Consider the following 15,807-nt stretch of genomic DNA (forward strand, 5'->3'; position numbering starts at 1 on the left):
GAGTAGATTGTAATCCAGGGGTCCTTGAACTACCATTACATTCATGTGAACGGTTTTCCCTCTCAATGTTATGGGCAAATCGGGAAGGATCCCTAACGGTCGACTGGTTCCTTTATCAAAGCCTGTCAGATTTCTCATCTCAGGCAAAAGTGATGGTGAACCAAGCGCTTTCCAAGCAGTTGAGGAAAGGATACTCACAGAAGCCCCCTCATCTATGATGGTACCAGCCATAACCATTCTATATATTTGAACGATAATTTGGAATGGTACGCTTGCAGGTAAACGGGGTCTGCCTAGTTGATTCCAGTCGAAGGAGACAACTAGGTTGCTTGGAGGTGGGACCGAATAGACGGCCGAGTATGGCTCTGACGAACTTCCTTCCTGCGGTAAAGGAACGGGTAAATTTCCCCCTTGTTCGTCGGAGTCTGTGTTTGTGAAGAGTATTTGGACGGTGTCATCCTTGTTCTCTTCAGTGACTGTATCATCTGAAGATAAAACCTCTGAAGGCAAGACCGGGTCAACTGCCGCCTCGACCTTTTGACTTTCGTCTGGTATGGATCCAGATGGTTTATCTTCAATGATAGGTGCTTCGGCCGACCATCTGAGCGGGCCAGCCGGATTTTCAACTAGTGACAGACTCGGCAAGAGTTTTTTATATCCAGGAGGAAGTCGTAACGGTGAAACTGGACGATCATCCAAAACTCTTTTAGCTTCGTCTAAGAAGGGACAACGGTGGATGGCATGATCGCCTTCGCACAGTTTACAAGGAAATCTACATTTCCCTTTTTGTCCTGGGGCTTCACTTTCACTAGTTGATGGTGTGCTTTCAACATGATCATCAGAGGTTGATGACACCGGGTTGTGCAAACGAGGAGACCAGTCCCTTAAGATCCGAGGGATGCAAGGAAAATCTCTGTGAAAGTGGTCTCATTTGCAAATGACACATGGCGATTTAGGCCTGGTCGGTGCAGTGTGTGGATTTTCGTTAGACGACACTCGTTTTCCCCCATTCGCCTTTGGCTCCTTCTTCTTCTTCTCTTTCTTCTTCTTTTCCTTCTTCTCCTTAGGAACTTGACTTTTAGCTTTACCAGCCCCATCAAGCGAAGAGGAAGGAGGAGAGGAAGAATTAGAGGAAGTAGAAGGTTGGTGGGCAACTCTGGACTCGTCTAATTGCTGATTCGATTGTTCAGGAATAGTGGTGTTCTGAACGACAGAGGTTGAGAAGAGCCATACAGGCAAACCAATTGTCAGCCCTGGAAGCGACAATGTGGCCATATGGGGCGCACCAACATCTCCCCAAGAGGAGAAGGGACTAGGATTTCCTCCAAGGGGAATTCCTTGGTTGGTAGACTCCATTTTCTCAACCCAAGATCAACGTAGGAAAGGGTAATGAATATTCCGTTTAAAATAAATTTTATACGCTTTGACACAACTTGTTTTTTCAGTTTTTAAGAGTTGAGAAAAAACAAAAGATGACTCTAGTCTCCTTCGATTTTTAATGAGCTTAAAGTGACAAGTGCTCAGATGGACCTTTTCCGTTAAGGAGTCTGAAAAGGAACGAAAGGGACTGCTCTGGAGGTCTAGGTAGAGGGAGTACCAAACCAATCGCAAAACTGCAAAATACGTTTTACGGTACGGCAGTCAATCTTCCCGAATGCTGTGTTTAGTGCATTGCGATCGATAGGGCGGCAGACACAGCTTCCTATGGATAAAGGATTTAAGCCTATAGGGGTCTCCCAAAATATACTCGATGGTACGTGGGAGCACAAGTCCGTACTGGCACTTATCGTCTCAAAGTGGAGGAATCACCCAACCATCAGTGAGGACAACAGTTACCAGGCTTTACGACGCCGGAATACGTCTCTAGCCTAGACCTCTAAATGTTGTGCGTTAAGTTCCAAAGCGTTGTTAGATTCATTGAATTTATTTTAAGTTGATCTTGCTTATGAAGTTTGCTTTTTGGGTTCACCACGAGATGTAGATGTAATCCCTAAAATGCAATCTAAATATGATAAACAAACTTTTGTCTCTTTTGTGCAATGAAAATCCTAGCTACTAGAGGAAAAGAAAGACACAACCTTTTCACAAGGAGCAAAGAGCACACTGTAAATGCACTTTCCTAAATCAAGCCAAACAGACTGTCTATATGCAAATGCACATGCATGTATTTGTTTTCGACTTTCTTAGTATTGATGCTAAAAAGAAAGTTGATGTAAAAATCTGAATTTGCTTTCAAGCGACAAACACAAACAAGCTTCTTTTCGAAGTCAAAAGATAGAGACGATTACGACACTTTACGATTTTGAAATGAATGCTCATTTTGACACTAGAAAATCACAAATTCAGACCCAAGGCAATAGTAAAAGTATAATCGACCATCAACAGCAATCAAACTTTCTCCTATGATCAAAATCGACACTTGGGACAGATCTAAATCAAAGGACGATAGTACGACTATTCTACTTTTGCAATGGAAAACTGTAAACGACTCAACAAACACACAAAAACATCTACAGTTCTTTTGTACAAAGGAGGTGGAATAATAGCAAGGAAAAGGGGTTTTAAACAGACATATACTGATCACATGTGGCAAAATTCAGAGACAGAACTGGAAAGAATGAAGCACAAGAACCACAGCTGCACAGGGCTAGTCTGATCAGCGCACCTGTAACACCGAGAAACTGGATTGCAGCGCAGGTTGCCCTTTCGGGAAGTGCGCTGAAATTCAGGATCTCTTAATAGTACCTGCGCTGGGCCAGAAACGAGAATCTGTCCGGGTTCTGGGTCACAGTTTGCAGTTCAGTCTTTGGTTTTTGGCCGAGTAAAAGCAATCAGTAATGCACAATCAGGGGTAGATCTAAGGAGGGTCTAAGAGCTATCACAAGGGCAATAAGATCTTTTGTGAATCAGCTGTTCAAATCATAAACAAATCCAGTGAATGGATTGAAGCAACAGATGTCTACTTTGCATTTGTTATGGCAAATGCAGTTCGAATGCTACTTATAAGTTTATGAAACAAACAACAAAGAGATACACAAACAAACTAATTAGACATTCCCCAGCGGAGTCGCCATTTTGTTACCGGGAAAAGTGTCTATTTATAACTGCTCTATCCCACTAAGGTGTGGCAGCTGCCTTAGAAACAAACAGAGAAAAACTACTTTTGTATTTCCTTTATGAACTATAGATAGAGTGGAATAGAAAGAACCAACCTGTGTCTTGCGCTAATCCTTTGATCCAATCCCTCTCTTCTTTGACAGCTTCCAGCTACCTGCTCCCTTACTTGCCCAGCTTCACCAAGTACCTGTAAGATCACAGAAGAAGAACACTATACAAAGACATGGATCTATATTCATAAACAACTTAGGATTAGATTTAATTTAACCATGCAAATGTAACAAGCATCAATGATACACAAGCATGGAGAAAAAACTCAAATAGTTTTTATTGATAAACAAGAAAAGATCCAGGAGGAGTTACAACCGATGGTTCCTGACCCAGCATCAACCTCCCAGAAAATAAGCCCCTCTTCACCTCCAAAAAAGCATAGATCACCCAATACTCTGATGTTTGTCTCAAAACCAACAGCAATTCCTTACAATGTGCAAAATTCCAGCCTCTGGATCTCTGGGATGAGGGATCCATATATAGATATGTGTAAGGAGGATGAGTCAGCTTGTGATTTGATTAGTGTCTTCTCTCTGTCAGTTCTTGCTTCCACTTGGAGACTGAAGGCCTCTTACTCATCCTTGGTCGAACTCAGTGAGGCAAGTGTCATAGGAGAAGATTCTGGAAGCTTCCATTGTCTCTCCACCTCGCAGAATGACACTGCCATTTGTCATTTCTCACCCAACGAACCCTCATAGTGCATTTAGGTGCGTTGCAACGCACCTAGCCAGTGTATTCAGGTGCAATGCAACGCACCTAGCCAGTGGAGCAGCTGAAATGATCCTGTTTTGACTTATTCTGAGCAGTTTCTGGTGGAGAACTTCTGGGAGAAGCTGTAATTTGTTGACCTTGTTCCTTTAGGGGTTAAAACAACACTTTTAGGGACTTAGGAGCCCTCAGTTTATGGACATTTCATGCTTGGAGTTGTAAGGCACAAAAATGTCTATAACAACAGGTTTATGTCTGAACAAGGTTATACTAGATGTCACTCTGATCATTGTGTTTATCTCAAAAGGAAAAATGATGGCAGCTATATTATATTGTTATTATATGTAGATGACATGCTTTTTGCAGGTTCTAACATGCAAGAAATAAATGCGCTCAAAAGAAAATTAGCAAACTCATGTGAAATGAAGGATTTGGGTGCTGCAAAACAAATCCTTGGTATGAGAATAACTAGAGACATGAAGAATCGGAAATTAACATTGTCTCAAAGTGAGTACATAGAAAAGGTGTTGAAAAGGTTTAATATGTAGAATGCAAAACTAGTTAGTATACCTTTGGCTAGCCATTTCAAATTGAGGAGTGTCCCAAGGCTCAAGAAGAAATGGCTCATATGTCTAAAGTTCCATATGCATCAACAGTTGGAAGCTTAATGTATGCAATGGTCTGCACAAGGCCTGATATTGCACATGCAGTGGGAGTTGTAAGTAGGTACATGAGAAATCCTAGAAAAGAAAATTGGATGGTGGTGAAGTGGATTCTCAGGTATTTGAGAGGTACCACAAATCAAGCATTATGCTTTGGTGGTTCAAATATTGCTCTACAGGGATATGTTGATGCAGATATGGAGGGTGATAGAGACAAAAGGAGAATCATAACAGGGTATTTCCTTACTGTAGGTGGAAAAGCTGTCAGTTGTGTCTCAAAACTGCAAAGTTTTGTTGCACTCTCAACAACATAAGCGGAGTATGTTGCTGCTACAGAGGCTAGTAAAGAAATGATTTGGTTACAAAGGTTTCTAGATGAATTGGTTAAGAAGCAGGAGTTGGGAAAGTTATATAGTGACAACCAAAGTGCCATATATCTTGCAAAGAACTCTGCATTTCATTCCAAGACTAAACATATATAGCTCAAGTACCATTTCATACGGTCAGCGTTGGAATATGGATAGTTGAAGCTGGAAAAGATACACACTAGCCAGAATCCTGTAGATATGTTAACAAAAGTTGTAACCAGGGAGAAACTGAGAATTTGCTCAGTTTCAATTGGTCTTCAAGTATGATGAAGAAGATGAGAAATAGCCAGGTCCAAAGTGGAGTCATTGTCCAGCAAATGAAGCAGCGGTGGAGTTGCTATAATCAGTCTCCAAGTGGGAGATTGTTGGGTGTGGAGCTTGATTATCTTCTGTATTCAAAGGTATCGCCGCATTGGACCCTAGTTCGTAATGGGACGGCAACGCCGCCCATAAAATATTCACTACAGGGGGGTCCGGGGGGGGGGGGGCAGCTATGAACTTTGGGAGCTCCCCCCTGGCGGGGGGTTCAGGGGCAGCGCCCCCGAAGCTAAGAATAGATGTAAAATTGCCTTGTAAAATGTTGTAATTTTGTAGTCAATCTAGGCTATTCATTAGGTGGAGATCTGACAGTAGAAGTTATGTTTAATTTAGGGTTTTTTTCCCTAGAAGGCAACCCCTCGCTATATATGAGGGAATTGTATTGCGTCTATGTCTATCTGTATTCTGAGTGAAGAAGAGAGAGGAGATTGAGAGAAAAGAGGGAATTACAACAGATCTGTTGAAGGTTGTATCTCTTCAGTTTGTTGGATAATATAAAAAGAACGACTGGCTGTTTCTCCGTGGACGTAACCCAAACTGGGTGAACCACGTATATCTATGTCTCTCTTGTTTTATGTGTTTTCTGTGTTTATATTTCTGCAATATTTTATAGGTTCCATTGCTCTATAATATATAATTTTCTAACAAAAGGAGTCTCTCGATAAACTTCCTGGATAATGAGTTGATGTCGACAGGAAGCGATCCGTCGCAGGACAGCCATAATGTTTTCCACATCAACGACGCGAGACAAAGGAACAAGATGTAGATGGATGAAACAAAGAATCAGAGGAGGATGTAAGGGTGCAAACTGCAGAAGGATTAAGCTCTTGAACATATTGGTGACACGACTCCAGAATGTGGTAGCATTTTGGTACCAAGGGATCGAAGGTCATGCAGAGACAGCAGGGATCGAATGGAATGAGGAAAAATGAAGAACCCAAATCCCGGAAGGCCAGTGACGAAGTGAGGATATCCCAAACCCGGCGAGAAGAAACAAAGGTGTAAATGTTCAAGAGTAACAAGCTGTTGTAGGTAATCAACAAAATATTTCCAAATTTTCCCCCCACCATTGTTGGCGAGTACCCCATTTATTTTTGAAACACAAGCTTGAAGGCGATAGCATATGCTTGCAATATAAGTTTCTCCTTCGGACAAATCCAACCTAGTGAAATCTTAACGAGCCCTAGGGAGGAGAAGCTTGAGTCTCATCATGGCGACGAGTCCAATGTCATCAGCGTTTAATGAGTCCCACATAGGTAAAACTCGGAGTCTTTTTCATGTTTAGAGAGTTTGAAAAAGACACAGAAAAGAAAACTCCAAAGGGGCCCTTTTCATATGTTTGCGTCTCTCAAGCCTGAAAAGTTAGAAAACGATACTCGAAAGAACCGCTTGACCATTTCAGTCAAGGAGTAATTTTCGTAAATAGTGCCTCCAACCTGAAAAAGTAAAAAAACTACCGAGGACACGACATTTTGTAACCATTAACGAGCTCGAAACGACAAGGGCTCGACAATCTTTTCACGTTTCAAGATTCAGAAAAGAGCTTAAAGTTGACTCGAGAAAGGTTTTTTCAATACTTCTTGAGTATATAATTCATGCATTGATCATCACCAGCGCTCAAAATACCTATCACTACACAAGAAAATGCAAGCATAAGATTTGCCTTCCCAAAACATGCATATAGGTCAAAAACCCTAATTTCAAACTTTAAGGAAAACCCTAAATTTTTTGAAAAAAAGATTATAAAAGAGACATTATGGTGAAAAACCATTTTACTTGTGTTTTTTTACTGTGGTAAAAAAACTTCAAACATTGCGTACCTGGGCGATCGATTCTGGGAAAGTCAATGGTCCATTTCCTCTCATGCTTCCTCCAGGTAAATACCCCATCCCTACCTTTGTTTTTTTACCTAATTTAGATGTAATTTCATGTTTTAGACCAGTATTTAAAGGGGTTTTTTGGACAAACATTTGCACGGGGAAAAAATAGGACCATCGCAGGAAATTGATGTACACTTGCGATGACCCATGAATTTATGAACTATGCAAATCGGCCCGTCGCAGCTATTTTAGGAATAGCTGCGACGAGCGTTGGAACCCAAAAACTTCATTTATAAGTAGTTTTAAACGGTGAAAATGGTTGGTTGGATTTTAACAATGGGATGTTTATGCATGTAGGGATAAAAAATGGCATTTGTATAACAAGAACATACCCATGACCACAATGATGAGATGGGAATGGTGGATCCTTAGTGTCTGAATATCTTGCAAAACTGTGGGTTACTGAAGTTCTTCCTGACACCACTGCTAAGAGCACAGTTGGATCTCCTGGAGTACCTAATCCGAGCATGGAATCCAAACGAAGGCAAGTTTATAATTCGTGGGAAAGAGATAGAATTTGATGCCACAGACATCTATTTCTTGATTGGGCTGTCAAGGAGAGGAGAGATGCCTCACATGGTGGGAACTCAGGTCACTAGAGACTTGATGGACATGCTTATCGCACAACTGTGCCCCCCAGGAGCACTGAAATCATCAACAAGTGGCAAGATGCAAATTGTCACTGTTAATGATTTGTCACTTCGAGTATTGCTTTTTAACATAACCATAGTTGCCGGCTCCCAAGCCCAGCACGAGGCGACCAAAACTTATTTACGATTGGCCTAAGACTGCTTGAACCCTACTATGTTTAACTGGGCAGAGACCGTGTCTCTCAACATGAAGAGACAACTAACTAAGTGCCATCGGGGTGAGGCAAAACAGTTTGGATATGGATCAATTTAGATACTGCTCATGCTAGAGCGAGTACCAATCCTGCAGAGACAGGACGTGACATTGGGATGGCCAGGACCATGGCAGACATGGATAACTCATTGGGCACTCGTGATGCCGCGAGGAGGCAGTGGCCAGCCTACATCACGGGGTCTGAAATTTGTTGAATGGATGAATCGCCAACAAGTTGTAGTTCATGATTGGCCATACGTTGGGATGGACTTCAAGGGAGATCTAGACATGTTGCTTCCACTGGGCGAACAGTGGGACGAGAGAGGTAAAATACTCAGCCTGACCAACAAACTTTTTGTAATTTGTTATTGCTTTTGGATTTTAAATATACATGCCCTAATGATTATGTTCAATTCTTTGCAGATGTTGGTCCTGAGAGACCAATAGGTCTCGCTCCTACTGCTCGGAGGACTGCCAGAGAGATTGAATTACCACCTCCAGGTGGAGATGCTGAGGAGGAAATAGCCCGAAACCTAGAGGGCTTGACTGAGGGGATCCCAGACTACAGAGGGTTCGAGGAGATTCCCAGGCAGTACCAGCGACACACCGCAGGTGTGTCGAACAGGATACACCGACTACTTTGACATGTGGTCCGAGCAGTAGTCTGCTATAGAGAGCATAATGCCTAGTAGACTTCTAGGTTTCTTTTCTGCAGAGTTTTGAGAGACATGTGTCTCACGATGTAACTAAACACACATATTTTTTGGACATATATATATATATATATATATATATATAGATATATATATATATATATATATATATATATATATATATATATATATATATATATATATATATATTTGAGCGCCATGGAGCGCAACACATGATATACATCTATTTATGTTTTACTGCATCTACTTATTGTGTCTGAATGCTTGCTTATGATTTTTATAAATTTCCCAAATGTCTATCTAATACTTGACCCGCCAATGCATCAATTAATGTATTTAGCCTTCTAGGAATGCATCGATATGTGAGATAATCAAAATTCCTTTCCAGTAAGCGAACCCATAAATACAACTTTAAAATTTGAGGATTTATAACAGAATAACGCTTGTTAAGTTGAAGAACAACAAGCTGGGAGTCTAGATTCACAATCAACGCACGAATATTCAGGTCAACAACCTCAGCCAATAATTCGATGATGGTGCTATATTCAGCGACATTGTTGTGGTACACCCTAGAAAAACACCTTGAAGATCCACTAACTCACCATGAGGATCATAGATAACCCATGCCATGGAGGAAAGATTCTGGGTACTGCGACAAGCACCATCAGCGAAACCAATATAAGGCGCGATAGACATCTGCATAAGAAGTAAAAAGGACATAATAAGCAGCAAATGCTTACACACCAAGCCAAACATGTACAAAGTGAAAAACACACTTATGTACACAACAATGCACGAAAGACTCATGCATAGTATTTCTTAAGATAAAGCCCATTCCGGGGCTTATCTAAAGGGTTACCGTCATAATCAACTAGCTCATAAGCCCCTTTTTGCAATACTCGTTTGACGATATAGGGCCCATGCCACATGGGTTCGAATTTGCCTGCCCCCAGCTTGTCATTAGCCTCATCATATAACAGGACTAAATCTCCCTCCGTGAAGGAACATGGATTGATTGTTTGATCAAAGTGAGTCTTGACTCTCTTCTTTTGAGCTTCAATAACTAAAGAAGCAAGCCGACGAGTCTCATCCAGCCGTTCTAGATAAAGAAGGTGTTCTTCCATAAGAGTATTATTCGGGAGCAATTCGACAACTAATTTGAGAGAAGGGATTTCACATTCAATTGGGAGTGTAGCTTCCATACCATAAACCAGTTGAAATAGTGTGAATCTAGTCGCATCAATAATCAAGGCACGGTAAGCCCATAGGGCGGAAAACAACATTAAATGCCAGTTGGACTTGCACATTCCAATGGTATGCTGAACCATAGTAACCAACACCTTGTTGACAGCTTCGACTTAGCCATTGGCCAAAGGGTAATAAGGCGTCAAACTATCGTGACGCAAGCCTAACTGGGTTGTCAACTCAGTCATCATATAACCATGGAAATGGGAACCATGATCAGTGATGATAGCCTAAGGGACTCCGAACTGGGTAATCACATGATTGAATAGGAATTTCACAGCTGTCTTATCGTTGTTAGACAATGTAGGCATCGCTTTGGCCCATTTCATAAAATAATCGATGGCAACGATGATATATCCATGCCCCTCGGCCGAGCGAGGGTTATAGGTTAGAAAATCAATGCCCCATTTAGCAAAAGGGCCTATGGTAATGACAGGATGCAAAAGGGAAGGTGGCGCACGCATCTTCCGTTGGTAAATTTGGCACGCGTGATAGGAACAGACAGCCAAAATGTAGTCTTTAAAAATGGAGGGCCAAAATTAACCAGCACGAAGTATTTTTTGGGTAGTAGCATAACCAGACATATGACCGCCACATGCGGTAGAGTGGTAGTCATTCAAGACTCATTCAGCTTCTTCGAAATTTAGACAACAACAGAGAGTAGAATTAACGTCGAGACGATATAAAGTGTCTCCAACAATACAATAAGGCTGAGAATGGTGATGAATGCGTCATCGAGCATCCTTAGACAAATCTAGACGGAAGGAAGACGTCTAGAGGTAGACAATAATGTCACTCGTACTAGGGATCGAGGGTACTGATCAAGAAAAGTGTGTCATCCGGAATGTGGTCCTCTATCCGAGAGGGAGCGGAAGCAGATGGTAATAAGCAAATTAACTCAGCGAAGACCAGTGACTTTTTAGACTTGGCAGTAGTAAACTCCAAATTGAACTCTTGAAGGATAACAATCCATTTCGAGTACTTGCCCCCCAGCAATTGGCGTGACAAAATTTATGTCATGGGGTTGCAATCTGAAATCACGGTCGTCGTATGCAAAAAAATATAATGGAGAAAGCGTTGGACAGCTTGGACAACTACCAGAGCAAGCTTCTAAACATAAGCATAACTAGTCTCAGTGTTGAGAAGGTTGCGGCTAAGATAATAGATAACGTTCTCAGAACCATCGTCGTCATCTTGAACCAAAACCATACCAATAGTACTATCAGCAGTAGCTAGATAAAGTGAATAGTCACGATGATAGTCAGGTGGACGCAACAAAGGAGTAGAAACAAGAAGTGTCTTGAGTTGCTCGAATGACCTTTGGGCGATGTCATCCCAAATAAATGGAGTGTCACGCTTAAGGAGACGCGTGTAACCTTTAGAAATCTCAGCGTAGTTAGGGATAAAACGACGTAGGAAATTGGATTTTCCCTGCAAACTCTGCAACTAATGCAAAGAAGCAGGAGGCGGGAGATTCAGTATAGCTTCAACCTTGAGGGCGTCGAGACGAATGCCCTCTTTAAAAATGACAAACCCAAGGAGTCTGCCAGATTCAATGCAAAAGACACACTTATGCAGATTAAGATGAATACGGTAATGTCTATAGCGAAGAAAAATCTCGCGGAGGTGGTTCGGATGGTCAGAGCGTTTAGCTGAATGAGCTGGAAGATCATCCAGATATGGTTGAACAATGTGACAGATGTCATGAAAAGCATAGGACATTGCTCGCTAGAAAGTGGCAACGGCATTTTTCAAGCCGAAAGGGAGTTTTTTGTAAGCAAAAGTACCCCATGGGTAGATGAAGGCAGTATTGTGTTAATCAGAAGGCGAAATATTGATCTGGTTGTAACCAGAAAAGCCATCCATAAAAGAGAATATCTCACTCCCAGCACAATCGTCGATAAGTTGGTCAATGAAGGGAGTAGGATAGTTATCTTTCGTACATGCGCGATTGATGTCACGATAATCAACACAAACCCTAATAGTGCCCTGCTTTTTGGTCACAGGGACAATGTTAGATACCTAATCTGTCAGTGGGATTGGATAAATAAACCCTGCCTTGAGAAGTTTCTCAACTTCTCCTTTGATGGCCCCAGCTTTTCTCGGGTGCACAGGGCGTAAATGTTGTCGAACTGGCTTTGCACCAAGGTACATAGGTATCTCGTTACCATGATACTTGGATCAATACCAGTTCATTTCTTCATATGACCATGTGAACACATCACGGAACTTGCAGAAAAGGTTGGTGTAAAGCTTGATCTCCTCTGGAGAACAAGTAACTCCAATGTGAATTCAACAATCCTTGGTTTAGCAGAGATGTCGATGGGCATGGTTTGCGTAATATTCCCCATATTTCCCTTAGAAAAAACCTCATGAATTGGGATAGGTGTCTGAAGTGGCTGAGAGGGAATACAGGAAGCAAACTTCTCTAGACAGGTAGTCATGACCCCATGGCTTGGGAGAAACGAGGAACAATGGTGACGATCAAACCAAGGAGGATCCTCAAAAGACATAGTCTCAAGAATTTCTTCATCAGAAGGAAATGTCTCTTGTAACGGATCCGGAGAAACAGTGTCTCCAAGCCAAGGGGATTACACATACGCGTTGAGGGATCTGCTCAAAGGAGTAGAGTCGGAAGATGAAACTGAAGCTAAAAGGATTTCAACATAGTTGAACTCAGCAAGGCTCAATGGCATAACTTCACCCCATGAATCGACCTAATCAATAGGGGGAATCACCCAAGGATTAGGATTGACAGAAATCATATTAACCGAGGCGAAATTTGGAGGTGGGAGTGAAAAAACACCCATAAGGGCATGATCTTTGAAGAGTCCAACACCCACACTCTCATATGGAATATTGGTATGCTCCACAAACGAAACATTGCCATCCAAGGAAGAGGAAGCAAAGAAAGACAACTAATTGACTGTGACGATTTTCCCTTGATGAGGAAAACGAAGTACACGAAATAACGACAAAGCCATGGAATGCATAGCATACTTCTAGCTTCGCCCCAACAAAAGGTTGTAAGTCAAATTAGCATCAACAACTTCGACTTTGACCTCGACTATCTTCCCTTCTAGGGTGATAGGAAAGCGTGGGAGAATACCAAATGGATGAGAATCTCTTCCATCAAAGGCTTCTATAGTATTAGGGGATTGACTCAAAGATGGAGAGTCGATGGCCTTCCAACAAGCAACAGACATGATTCAAGTGGAGGCGCCCTCATCAATAACAGTACGATGAATATTCTTCGAGTTAATGCTGACTTGAATGAGAAAATCAATTTCTTGAGGCAATCGTGGCACATGGTTCTCAAGATCGAATGTAATTAATTCTGAATCGGCCAGGTCAATGCCACCAAAGGCTGATAGCAGAGACTTCCGTTGGGAGGGACAACTCTAGAGAACTTCCAAAGTAGACATAGCCGAAGGAGCTTGGGCTAAGTCTTCAACAATACTATAGTGTTGTGTAGCACGAGCATTGGGGTTATAAGAATATTTCCGGAGGACTCCCTTAGTAGGAGGTCGAATGACAGACTCAGTGCTAGGCCGTTCAATATGAAGAGGGCCAAAACTAGACAAAGGAATGTTTTAAGGGACTTCAGGTTGCTTGATAGCAGCCGGAGGATATTCTTTCGCTCAAGTACTCACATGGATAGGGATAAGCCCATCCATAAAAACTTGGGAGCCAAAAGTGGAAGAGGATTGAGGTTGATCGACCCCCATTTGAGTTTGTTGAGAGGGAAAAGGCTCTTTAAGTACAACAGGAGTTCCTGGAGTCCCCTTAAGCAAACGAATAACTTCAAACTGTCTAGGACAATCTTTAGTGTAGTGATTCTGGTCATAGATAAGACAAGGATACTTAGGTTTTTGTTTAGCACCATCATTGGTTGGAGGCTTAGGAGGGTCTTGCTTTGGTGGATCAGCCTTATTTTTGCCTTTCCCCTTCTTCTTACCTTTCGAAGCTTTACCTGCCACGGTGGACTGGATGGCATTGACTTTGGAGGTTTTTCCAGCATTAGATGTGGACTGAGAAGCATTTTCATTAGGAGCGGTAAGTTTTTGCTTCGCAAGAGTCGTGGAAGACTTTCAGGAAGATGAAGAAATGGAACCAATAACACTATCGATGGAAGGCATCGATGGAGCTTTAGAAGTTCTAGATCATGGAGCATCATGTAAGACATCATACAACGTACCAGATTGGGAATAAACCAAATCCAGATACTGAGCACATGCAATAGCTTGCTCTTCAGTAACATATGCCCCCTTAGCAATATCTCGAGATATCGGACTAACAAAAGAGGTAGTAAACCAGTAAGTCAGAAGCTGATCACGGATCCAGAACTTAATCAAATGGCGTCGCCTTCTCCATTCATGAATATGATCGGAGATGTGAGTAGCCGTGTCCTATTTCAGAGAAGTAAGGAGATTTTTTCCTATTTCATAATGAATCGGTAACTGAAAATGCGTAAGAAATGCCATCGCAAGTGAATTGAAGTCTTGGAAAGTTCCACGAGTGAGTTCAATATACCATTACGCAGCGGAACTAGTGAGAGTCCTTTGAAAAAGATGGAGGAGGATAGAATCATCGAGCCATGAGTTAGATGAGCACCAGAGGCGATAAGTCATGACATGCGCTTGAGGGTCCTCTCTAGATTTACCATCAAATTTAGGACAATCGCCGAGAATTTTGGTCGGAACTGGTGGCCAATATGGATTATGAAGGATTGGATCGTTCTTCAGCTTGGATACATTGGGTAGTTCCAAGGTTGCTAGAAAAGGTAATTGAGGATTAAAGGACATCATAAGCCTCTGATAAGGGCTAGCATTAGGGTTCCACCCAGAGCCTTGTTGTCCCCACAGATTTTTTCCATAAGGGTTATAGTTAGGCAGGTTAACACCATAACCTGGATTTTGTCCCGGATTTTGACCACCAGCAAACCATTGGTTACCAACTTGACCAACAGGGGCAACATAGGGCTGCTGAAAATTTTCATAGGGATTGACCTGTGGTTGTTGATAATTTTGATACGGAGCACCCTGAGGTTGCCCTTGGGGTTGTTGAAGTACTTGGAGACTGTACTACAGCTGAGCTCCAAACTGCGCCTGAGGCCCAGGCTGCATTTGATAAAAAAGTTGGGCTTGAAATCCAACTTGAGTTTGGAGATCGGGTTGAGTCTGGAATCCAGCCTGAGTCTAGAAACTGGGTGGGGCTTGAGAAACAGCTAACGTTTGAATGCCCGGTTGACTAAGAGGTGGATTAATTTGACCGGACTGATGTGCTTGTTGAAACTGGGGTTGACCCAACTGGCCAGAAGGTTGGCCTTGTTGGTATTGAGGTTGACCCAACTGGCTAGAAGGCTGGCCTTGTATGTACTGAGGTTGACCCATTTGCCTAGAAGGTTGAAATTGCTGGGTAATAGGTTGGCCCATTTGACCAAAGGGTTGACGTTGCTAGACAGTAGGTTGGCCTTGCTGGATCTAAGGATGGCCCATTTAACCAGAGGGTTGACCTTGTTGGACAACAGGTTGCCCTTACTGGACTTGAGGCCGTCCTTCTTGACTAGAAGGTTGACCTAGTTGTCCAGAAGGTTGACCTTGCTGGGCAACCAGTTGGCCTGACTAGAATTGAGGCTGACCTGGTTGACCAAAAGGTTGTCGTAAATAAACAAAAGAGGCACCTGTGGCGGCCAAAGGTTGTCCTTGAAAGGATTGTCCTTGTAGGCCTGAAGGTTGCCCTTGAAACAGTTTCCCTTGAAAAGGTAGGCTTTGCAAGCCATGATAAGTGGTGTGATTCCAGGAAACCGATAGTGGAACGGAAACTTTGACTGTAGGCTCCAGAGGGAGAGACCCAGTGTGATAAATATGAGCCCCTCGAGGATCATAATAGTGCAACGGGTTATGCGTATTGGACGGTGGTTGGGAACCTAAAGGGTTAT

This window comes from Pinus tabuliformis, chromosome J, assembly GCF_031772625.1.
Source record: "Pinus tabuliformis cultivar Carrire ecotype Pingquan chromosome J, CPIR1, whole genome shotgun sequence".
NCBI lineage: Eukaryota > Viridiplantae > Streptophyta > Pinopsida > Pinales > Pinaceae > Pinus > Pinus tabuliformis.